Here is an 11122-nt window from a genome sequence, read left to right on the forward strand (position 1 = left end):
GCACTCCAATTGGAGAACAGCCATTACCAAAGGTGCCATGGGCTTTGAAGACACTCAAACTCAGGATGCAAGAGAGAAATGTGCTAAGAGGAAGGCACGCTTGGCAAATCCACACTGTGATCAACTCCTGCCCAGAAACCAATGTCCCCACTGTGGAAGGTCGTGTGGATCCAGAATTGGCCTCCACAGTCACTTACGGACTCATTGTTAAAACCGTGTTTATGGAAGACAATCTTACTCGGCTACGAGTGATCGCCGAAGAAGCAGCAGTAAGAGAGCAAAAGTGTTCAGATGGTGTGGCCATGGGCAGCTATTGTTGTTGTTGTTGTTGTTAGTTCATAAGCTATGCTAATTATTTTATTCAGAACGCTTAGAGATTTTTCTGATTAAGCAGTCTATATGTGTGTGTTTTTCCTAATTAAATAAAAGCCAGCCTTCTCACAGAAGCAAACATTGTTAATGTGAAAGAAGGAACTGCAACAAAATGTTGCTGCATAATGACCTGTTTCTTTTCCACTACCAGAGTTCCAGCCACTCCATCATATCCCTTCAGTTTTCCTCTTCACCTCCCAACAGTCAGTCAGCACCCCATGTTCTCACTGGTATTTTCACCCACTTTTTAAAATAAAAAACCCCGATGTGCATACCTCAGAGTCTGCCAGGTTTTCTCGCTTGTGCCCCAGTGGGTTTTGCTATGTAAGGACAAGTATAGGGAGTTTGGAGTTGGCATTAGTATATACTAGAACAGATGAAGCATAATTAGGAAAAAGCAGGGAATGAACTCTAGTCTCTTCCAATAGAGAGACCCTTCTGCATCTCATCACCCAGAATTCATTCATGCTTGCCACCGGGGACCAGGAGAGTGGCTGTTTGCAAACCTTTTATCATCATTCACAACTCATTTCTTGTACCCCAGCCACTCTGGGCAGCTTCCAACGAAATATAAAAGGAGCACAACAAAATCTCAATCATTAAAAGCTTCCCGAAACAGGGCTGCCGTATTTAGGTGTCTACCTTATTTAAAGCATTCTTTTCTTTAGAATCTGGTGGCTGTATTGGAAACATGTTATAAATCAGTCTGGAGATTAGATGATCATACGTCCATATCATTGTGAGTTGTATCCTTCCACCAACAGGCTAAAACCTTCTTATTCAGAAGACTAAGGCACAGTCAAAGCTGAGCACTACTGGACTATTGCCAGGGCAAACGGTAATGCTGGTTCGAAATGTGTTTCAATGTATTTTAACTATTTGTTAATTTATTAACAAATTTATTAACAAATAATTTATTATCAATTAATTTATTACTATTTGTATTACTGGTTTATCATTCTGAATTTTATAACAAAGTTTTTAAATGTTGTAAGCCAACTTGCATCCGAGTTTGGGAGAAAAGCAGGATATAAATGCATCCTATATAATAAAGTCCAAGTGTCCCTGCGTCCAGTTGTCCCGTGTGTCCCTGGGTTACTGCGCATGGGCCCCAGGGACACAGGGATTGGACAGCAGAGACTGGACGCACACACACGCGCTCCCCCCCCACCTACCGTTTCCCTGCAGCTGCCAACTGCCGCTCCTGGCTGGACTGAGCGTTGGCGGGGGGAGCGCGCACGTGTGTGCGTCCAGCAAGGACAGGTCCTCCTTCCTGTCTGCGGCTTGGGGAGAGGAACGGAGGAGGAGAAAGCAGCACTTTCTTCTCCTCCGTTCCTGTCCCCCTGCCGCCGACAGCAAGGACAGGTCCCAGGGTTCGGAGAAGCACTGCGCAAGCGCTTCTCCGAACCCCAGGATGTTCTAACGCCCGTTATTGAACGGGCTGAAATACACTAGTTTAATAATAATTACTTTAAAGTTACCTTTGGTGTTGAAAATGGGACTGCCTGTAGGGATGATGGGAGGATCCCGTTTGATTCATATTTAATGGGTGGTATCGTTCAGAGTAGACTCATCAAAATGAATGAACATGACAAAGTTAGGTCCATTGATTTCAATGGGGTCTACTATTTCGCAATGCAGTTCTTTGTCCAAAGAGCATGTACAGAAATATGCATATTAAGAGAAAACGTATGCTAAAATCCTGATGCTTCATTTGTGATGACTTTTTAAAAGGCAAGCTGATAGGGAGATGTGGAAAAGTGAATTTACGATTGGAAAAATGAGAACCCAAAATGGACGGGTTCATCCATCCTTAGTCTTCACTGGAAGACTGGTGGTTTCTGTATGGAAGAACAAAGTCAAGCAGACTTGGGAGTCATGTGCTGTTGACCTTTTCTGTATCACAGGTGCATGAAAACCACATACAAACACGCACCCTGGTGTCAGCCATTTTCTTTGTGTCTTGAGGGGTTGTAGACCCCACAAGGAAGATAGACAGCCCAACAGCTCCATGAGTTGTTGTAACCCCTCTACAGTGACTGCTTTGAGATTTTCTACAATCAAGCGTTATATAAATTTTATGGAAAAAATAAGTATATAAGTGGCACAGGTGGCAGATTTTCTATCCTGGGGGAAGGGTCTTGAGACTAATGTTCCTGTGACTTTGAACCCAGGACTAGCAGTTCAGATCTTTTGAGGAGTGACGAATCAAAGCAAATCACACTTGAGGCAATTTGTTCCTCCAAAAAGTCTGCACTAGTGAATGCAGAAGGTCCAGCTGTTCCCCGGCACTACACACTGTTCCAGGCCAGAACTTCCCCTCTTCAAGTGCCTCACAACTTCACCCATTTCAAACTGAAACCGGAACACCTAAATCTCAGGCACATCCTTCCGACAGGTGAAGAACCAGCTATTCATTCAACTGGGCCTGTCACACATTGGTAATGGCACACCCTCCTGAATTAAATCTCACCATGTGACCTGCAGATAATTTCGGTAAAGTCTCCCCCCCCCCCAAAGCAACATTTCTTGCAGCGTCTCCCCCTGACTTGGAGTCAAATAATGCAGGAAATGTGAAATTTCACATCAGTGCCACGAGCCTGGCTAACTCGAGCATGATGGGCGCATGACTCCCGCATGTGCTACTAGGAACAGCAGCAGTTGGCAGGTCTAGTGTGTGGCTTTGATGCATTCCTGAAATGAAACAATTCAGTCAATTGGATTTTCTCAGTTAGACATCATTTTCCCATTAAGATTGCATGGTTATTTGTTCAGGGCTAGTAATAAAATGACCTTCAAACCATCCTCTGGGCTGTAGCCAGTGCATTTTCCTCCCTTTCAGCCAGGCCAGACCATGCTGTCGCACAATTCCTGCACCTCTGAGGTGGGTGCCATTGCAGGCTGGTGCTCCTCCTGGCTGCTTCTTGGCTGTATGTACTTCTGAGAAGCCCCAAACGAGCATTTCAAGTCAAAACGGAAGCTGGCCAGCATGTGCAAGTCTACTTTTTTCTTTTCTTTTTTAGATCTATGACTCCACCTAGCTCCTAGCTGCTCCTAGCCCATAGGTGCCAACTCCCAGATTGAAAAATCCGGGATCGGCAGCGGCACGGCCATTTTGAAACTGGGCAGAGCGGCACCGGAAGTTGCTTCTACGCATGCTCTGCCCATTTCCAAAATGGCCGCAGCACCGGAAGTCACGCTGCAGCCATTTTGGAACTGGGCAGAGCAGCACCGGAAGTTGCGTCTACGCATGCTCTGCCCATTTCCAAAATGGCCGCAGCGCCAGAAATCGCTTCTGCGCATGTCCAGAGACTCCAGACATGAGCAGAAGGAGCCTCCCCGGGCTGGTAAGAATCCGGGGGATTTACGGGGTTTTTTAAAATCTGGGCTGCCAGTGGGAAACGGCTGGGAAAACGGGGGTTTCCTGGGGAATAACGGGAGACTTGGCAGCTATGTCCTAGCCGTGATCGGTCAAGCTATGGGGCAGGGGCAATTTGTATTTCTTTTTATTCAAACCCTCTCCCATGTAGCTACGGTGGGCTTGAAGCTTTCCAGCCAGGCCTCTACCGTTGCACACATGTGCCTTTGTCCAAGGGACCTTCCAAAATGTCCTAGCCATCTGCCTGAATCTCAGAGATCTGACACCTTCATTATACCCCTGTAACCCCTGCAACCCCATAGTCGCCCTTGACTGGACTTAACTGTCCAGAGGTCCTTTACCTTTTTTTTACACCTGTAAAATGAAAGTGTCAGGTGCATCTCTATGGGGAGGGCATTCTTAGGACCACTAGGAGATACCCTCTCCCAGGCCAGAACCCCCTGAGCTTCTGTGGGTGGAGAAGCAACCAAGAGGGCTGATCTGAGCATTCAGATGGGTCTGTAGGGAAGGAGGCAGTCTTTCAAGTATTTGGGGCCTGAGTCATTTAGGCACCTTTGATTGGGCTTGGAAACGAACTGGTAACCTGAGAGCAAATTCCACTGGACTACATGGGACTTACTTCTGAGTGGATAGCTCAGTTGGCTAGAGCACGGTGCCAATATCACCAAGGTTGCAGGTTCGATCCCCGTATGGGACAACTGCATATTCTCAGGGTCCTCAGGGTCCCTTCCAACTCTACATTCCATGATTCTATGACTGCACTGCAAGGCATTAACAGCTGTTGCGAGGCTCTAGAAGAAATTTCTTCGATAGGTCCAGAAATGTAGTCTCCATTTTACACTCACTTAGGCAATGCAAATCCATCTTATTAGATCTTGGAAGTGTAATATTATAGTTCAGGGTTTTCTTTTAAGCTACGTGCATGCTTTTTTTTTTTTTGCAGTGTTTGGTTTTAGACATCTATTTGGGCACTGTGTTGGGTTTTTAGAATGTTTTTATGCTGCGTCGGTTCGCTTGAACATTGGATACAGTGGGCTATAAAGATCCATGCTTAGTTTTATTCCTCATTCTGAAGCCCGGCTAGAGAACATGAGGAATGTGTGGCTGCTGGCAGTAGCAAGAGTCCACACTGCTGGTAGCAAGAACCCCAGCCATGATGCCGTCTTTCCACACTCCCATTCCTCTGCAGCAGTTCATTGGCTATTGGTCATCATGAGGGTATGGCCTCTTGGGCGAAACAATGCCCTGCCAGGTGTCCTCCGCTGGACAGGAGGAGGTGCAAGAACGTTGGAGGACCTTTTTTCAGCACTGAGCAGGCTACATTTCCTTTTGTGCAGACTGTGTTGGGCGGGGCCAGAGGCAAAAGTGGGCAGGGCAATGAATGCAAGCATCGCCTTTGCTAGCTTCTATTACACCCACACACCCTTCTCTATCCTATATCCAGGCATTATCAGAGCACTTTCAGCCACACAAACACACTCAAGGAGGGTATGAACTGAGGCCGGAGAGGGGCTTGTTCCCTGGGGATGTGGTCCCTCCCTCCCAGAGATACAAGATAGCTGCTCTCAGCAGCAAATCACACATCCACCATCATGTCCACTTTGGCCCCGGAGGGTCAAAAGTTTGCCTGTTGTACCTACCCCCTCCAATTAGAGCCAGTGAATGGGTTTGCCCATGCTTTCAGCTGCTGTATCTTCCTCGTACTCTGATGAGAGCAGAACAGCTGGTCTCCTGTCCAGACAACTCTGTGAAGGTACGGTAGGTCTCATTGTTATCTCCTGGGCCTTTAATCCTCTCTGAGCCCTACAACCCATTACTAGAACTGATGCCCATATGTGCTTTGTTCCGATAGACAGCACAAGGGATCGCACAGACCCCACTTCCAGCACTTCTGTGGTGCAACCTTGAGAAAGTACCAGAAGTGACTCCCTTCTGCCATTTTGACGGCCTTCGTTTGTTGGCCGTTCATTAAACAAACGGGGAAATACACATCAACAAAAAGGTAGGTGAGCTTTTTAATGGCACGACCCAGAGTTCCCTTGGAATAACAAAGCTACTATGACTGCCGGTTCTCATACAAACAAGACATCCCCTCTTATTGGTTTGTTTGTTTTATTTTAAAGTCATCATCTGGAGTTATGAAAATGCCAGGTGGATCTGTACACAGATTATAGCTTCTCTGTGATTGCATGCCAGGCTTTGGTGGTTGAGAAATGTGCCATGCAGTTTAAATCAGGTTTTTTGTTTTTATTTCCGTTTGCAATTGTACATTCTAGTTGCAATGTGTAAAACATTCTAGAGCTGCTTTCCTAAAAGAATGTGAAGGAGATATGCCGAGAGGGGCTTTTAAAATTACTATTATTTTGGAGCCTGGCAATGTTTTAAGTACACGATACCAGACGACGGAAGTCCTGTCTCCAAACCGGAACAGCCTGCTCGGCGGAGTGGGAGATGATCTTAATACACAGCTGCTCCTTGACAGGACTCCGACCATATGGAAAGCAAGCCTGAGCCTCCATTACCAATTCAAAGATACCTGCATTACAGTTGCAGTTTCAGTCCAAAGAAATAGCCACACAAGTTACATTGCACAGCACAGTGCCCTTTACATGTTACATACATATCACATCCTGCTCTTGCATCTTTCGGAAGGGATGATTCATGCCATCTTTCGCTTCTTGACTGACAATTCAAGGTGGAGCGTCTTGTAGCTCAAGAGCTGAGCCTCGCCTGTGTCGCCAACTGGCAAAGGTGCACCCATGCTCCAAGTGACTCAAAGGATGAGAACATCTCATTTTTAAAAAGCACAGAATCTCCCAGGAAGCACTTTATGGTCCCTGTCGATGAAATCCCTCCCCTCCCACCTCCCCCCCAGTTTGTAGGAAATCTGCCACCTAGATCAGCAAGTTTTTCCCAGCCCTGGTGACCAAGGGGAGTGTGATCTCTCAGACAAAGGTTTTGTGTCTCGAAGTGCATAGTAGAATCACAAACACAGCAACGTTAGTGCAAGTGCGGGAATGAGTTTGCTTCGCATTAGTTGATCCAAAAAACCCATTTCTCATATTTACAGCTTCCTCTGTGCATTATATAGGAACAATTTTTTCGAAACATTTCCAGGGCCCAGCTTAGAAGTTACAGTAAATGCTGGTCCCTGAAAGTGGCTCCACTCCCAGCTCTGCCGCCATAATTTCCTGGTCAACCTTACCATGGGTCATAATGACATCACACCATTCTGTGTTGCCCCTCCCGCCCACCACGCTATTGGTGGGAGGAAGGGAGACACGATGTCACAATGCCCACTGGGGGTGGGGGTGAGATGAGGTTATACATTTACTGTGAAATCAAGTTTGACCTCCCCAGATTGCCATCTTGCTCAGCCCGAATCTTCTGCCTTGGAAACACACCAAGTTCACAGCCTGCCAATGGAGGAGGATAAAATCGGAGAGGGGGAGCAATATACTGCCTGAAACAATGCTAGACCACCTGCATTTAAATTCATATTCAGTCCTACACTACTTTTTCCTGCCAAAAGGGAAGAGCTCTGGAAGCGCCAAAATCTTACACACATCCAGAACCTCATAGGCAGATGGAGTCTGAGGCAAAAGTAGACAGAGCAACACATACTATTTTTTACATTTATATGGAAGGCTAATTTTTGCACACCCGTTTTCCCCCATTCACGTATGCAAGAGGCATGATCAGAGTTCAGGGGCACATTCCAGCTAGGCAAAAATACTCAAGGAAGGTGTGCAGCAGCGCCAGTGAGGGCCGAGTCTTGGAGAGAAAGGGAATGGCTGGAGAATGTGTGACATGGGGAAGGTCTCAGGACCCAAAAAGAGGCCCAGAGGGCCACATTTGACCCCAGGTTCACCCACCAGGTAGCCAACATTGTTCTGGGATTGCAACCCCCACCTGCCCCAGCCAGCATGGCCAATGGTGAGGAATTATGGGAGTTGGGAGTCCAGCAGCTTTGCAAAGGCACCATGTTGGCTACCCCTGGTTCAAGGAGAGGCACCACCCGGACTCGCTTAGAAACATCGGAAGCTGCCTTACGCAGAGTCTGACCCCTGGCCCAACTCTTTCAGGATAGTCTACCCTGACCGGCAGCAGCTCTCCAGGGTTTCAGACTGGAAGTCTCTCCCAGTGCTACCTGGCGATGCTAAGGGTTGAACCTGGGACCTTCTGCATGCAAAGCAGATGTTCTGCTACTGGGTATAGCCCAAGGGGTGGAGAGACAAATGGGTAGATAGCACAGTTGTGTTGCCTCCACAGACAAACCCGCAAGAAGACCCTTGACAGCTTTCAGCAGAGGGTGTTGGTCTTGCCACTCCACCACCTTGCAGTTTCCTGCTCCTTCTCATAGATTCATCCTCATGCGCCTTCTTAATCTGTCTGTTTTGCTCAATCTAATATTGCGACAAAGCTTGGTGTCTTCCCATCCTGGCCCATTTTCAATAATTTGCTCTTGTTGCTTCTGGAACTTGGTGCTCACTTACTCTTAGAGGCCAAGCTACATATGACAGACATCCTGGTGCAGAGGTTTTTTTAATATATAAATGAAAAGGTGGTGGTGGTGGAGCTACACATTTGATTGCACCCACAGTGCTGGTGGAGGAGATGCTTAACAATTTCCTGGTGAGCCCTTTTTTTTGCAATCAAAGTCCCCACAAGTTGTTTTCCAACCCAAAGGGAGAGAAACATAGGTCTCTGTGAAGTTTGAATGGCAGATACTGCCCACAGGGGAAAATAATAATAATAATAATAATATAATAATAATTTATTATTTATACCCCACCCATCTGGCTGGGTCTCCCCAGCCACTCTGGGCGGCTTCCAACAGAAAAATAGAACACAGTAATTTATTAAACATTAAAAGCTTCCCTGAAGAGGGCTGCCTTCAGATGTCTTCTAAAAGTCTGGTAGTTGTTTTCCTTTTTGACATCTGTTGGGAGGGCATTCCACAGGGCAGGCGCCACCACCGAGAAGGCCCTCTGCCTAGTTCCCTGCAACTTGGCTTCTCGCAACGAGGGAACCGCCAGAAGGCCCTCGGTGCTGGACCTCAGTGTCCCACTGTGCCCCACTGTCAGGTCTGCAATCAAATTCCAAGCCTGGAAATTTTGTTGGTTTTCAAAAGGACGATGGGCCAGGAAATCCAGCACAGATCTCCCAGCATCATGTGCAGGTTGGCCCTTAAAAGCTCTGTTGTCTTTTTCAAACTCTGTATAGCAGTTCCTTCCAGCTTATGCTGTTCAGAACCACACCATACACTTAGAAGCACATCCAATGTACTTTTACAACACATGGCTTCACCCAAAGAATTATGGGGGTTGTAGTATGTTAAGGGTTCTGGGATTCTGTAGCTGTGTTAGAGGGGAACCAAAATTCCCAGAATCCTTTTTTTTTGGGGGGGGGGGGAGATAGAGTCATGTGCTTCAAATGTATGGTGTGCATCAGTTAGCAATCACCTGCCCATCCCTTCTTTGGCTTCTTTCCCACTTGAATGTTTTCCTATCCTATGAAACCCATTCATTTTAAATTGTGAACCCCTTCATCATTTTGGATGCTTCACAAATTAGAGATGACAACGAACACTGGGCAGTTATATGGGTACCACCAAAGAGACTGGTACACTCCTGGCGCTGCTGAGATGGCACTAGGACAGGGAGGTTGCCTAGGCAAAGCAGCCTTTGCCAACCTGGTGCCCTCCAGGAGTTTTGGACTACATTTCCCATCAGCAGTGTTTCCTGGGGCTGGTGGAAATTGTAGTCCAAGGCTTCTGGAGGACACTCTCGAAAACAGAATTCCACCCATCTCAAATGAGAGGAAAGCCCCCAGATTTGTATGTCTCAAAACGAAATCTGCGCCAAAGGATTTCCTGGCTCCGCCCACCCCTGCTGGCAGTCTCTGCAAGTATTCCCCACTCCCCAAAGCTATCCCTCCTTTATACTAGAATACACTCACTTCTTCCCTCTAATTGGCCGTGATCTTGGTGAAGATATGCATCAAGAGAAGGTAGGTGCTCCCCTCCCTCCCCTCGGTCACTCTGATGTGCTAGGTAAACAGCATGTAGGAAAAATGGGATGGTGGGTAAGATGTACCGTAGTTCTATAAAGGGTGCTGCAGCGGCAATCTTGCCTCTGTGCTGCCACTGTTCCCGTGGCCACTGCTGATGAAAGATAAGAAAAAGAATGGTGGGAGTATGTAGTTTTTGGAGGCTGGAGAGTAGTGGGGAGATGGGTAATTTGTAGAAGAACTTGGTTTGATCATGCTGGTGGGTCCTTGGGGCAGGGCCTTTTCAGTGGTGGCTTATACTTGTGGAATTCCCCCTCTAGGGAATTCTGATTGGCCCGCTCTCTTCTGAACTTTGAGTGGCCCCAAAGGACTTTCCTTTTCCCGCCAAGCTTTTATCTTGACCTTATTGCTGAGCCCCTTTATGTTGTTGAACTGATTTTGCTTCCATTGTGTTTGTTCAGTTGTTTCATTTTTAACGCTTTAATGAAACGCCACCTTGTGAGTGAGGACTCCCCCCCCATAGTCATATATTCATTAAACCAGCAAACAAATGAACAAAAAACTATGTACGGTGGTACCTCGACTTACGAACAACTCGACAACTGAATTTTTCGACTTACGAATGGGGCAAATGGCCGCACGCTTACGAATTTCTCGACATCTGAACAGAAACCGCAGCGGTTTTAGATAGGGTTTTTTCGACTTACGAATTTTTAGAAGGGGTTGCTTCGACTTACGAATTTTTCCGTTTCCAATGCATTCCTATGGGAAATCGCGTTTCCAATGGCGCTCTTCGACTTATGAATGTTTCGACCTATGAAGGTGCCTTCGGAACGGATTAAATTCGTAAGTTGAGGCACCACTGTATAAGAGAGCACTGCTAACTTGTGAGGGCAGCAGTGTTGAGTCAAGAGCAGGCACATTTAGTAACCAACCCTTCGCCTAGGCCCCAGGTTGGCCACTGTGAGAACAGGATGTTGGACTAGACCCATCAGGGCTCCCCTTATGCTTTTATATTAGCTGTTTATCATAAGAGTAATAAAAGAGTATAGCACCAGGAAGGTGGCCGGAAATGCAGGTCAATACTCATATGTGGCATAAAACACATATTGCTGTCCCTAACTTGTGCTGTTGCACCAGAAGCGCAGAACCTATAGCAAGACTGAGTGTGCCTTCTGCCACGATGCTCAATGAACCGTTTATCCGATTGACCATGCTATGAGATTGACACAAGCTAAGAGACTGGGCAAAAAAAAACTTGTATCGGGTGTGTTCATCAGTTAAAGTCAAAATGCCAAAAAGGCGACGAGGGCCATGTAATAAGCAAGTCTTGGGGAAAGACACAAAATGAGTGGGCTT

Source organism: Zootoca vivipara, chromosome 3, assembly GCF_965207765.1.
Source record: "Zootoca vivipara chromosome 3, rZooViv2.hap1.1, whole genome shotgun sequence".
Lineage (NCBI taxonomy): Eukaryota > Metazoa > Chordata > Lepidosauria > Squamata > Lacertidae > Zootoca > Zootoca vivipara.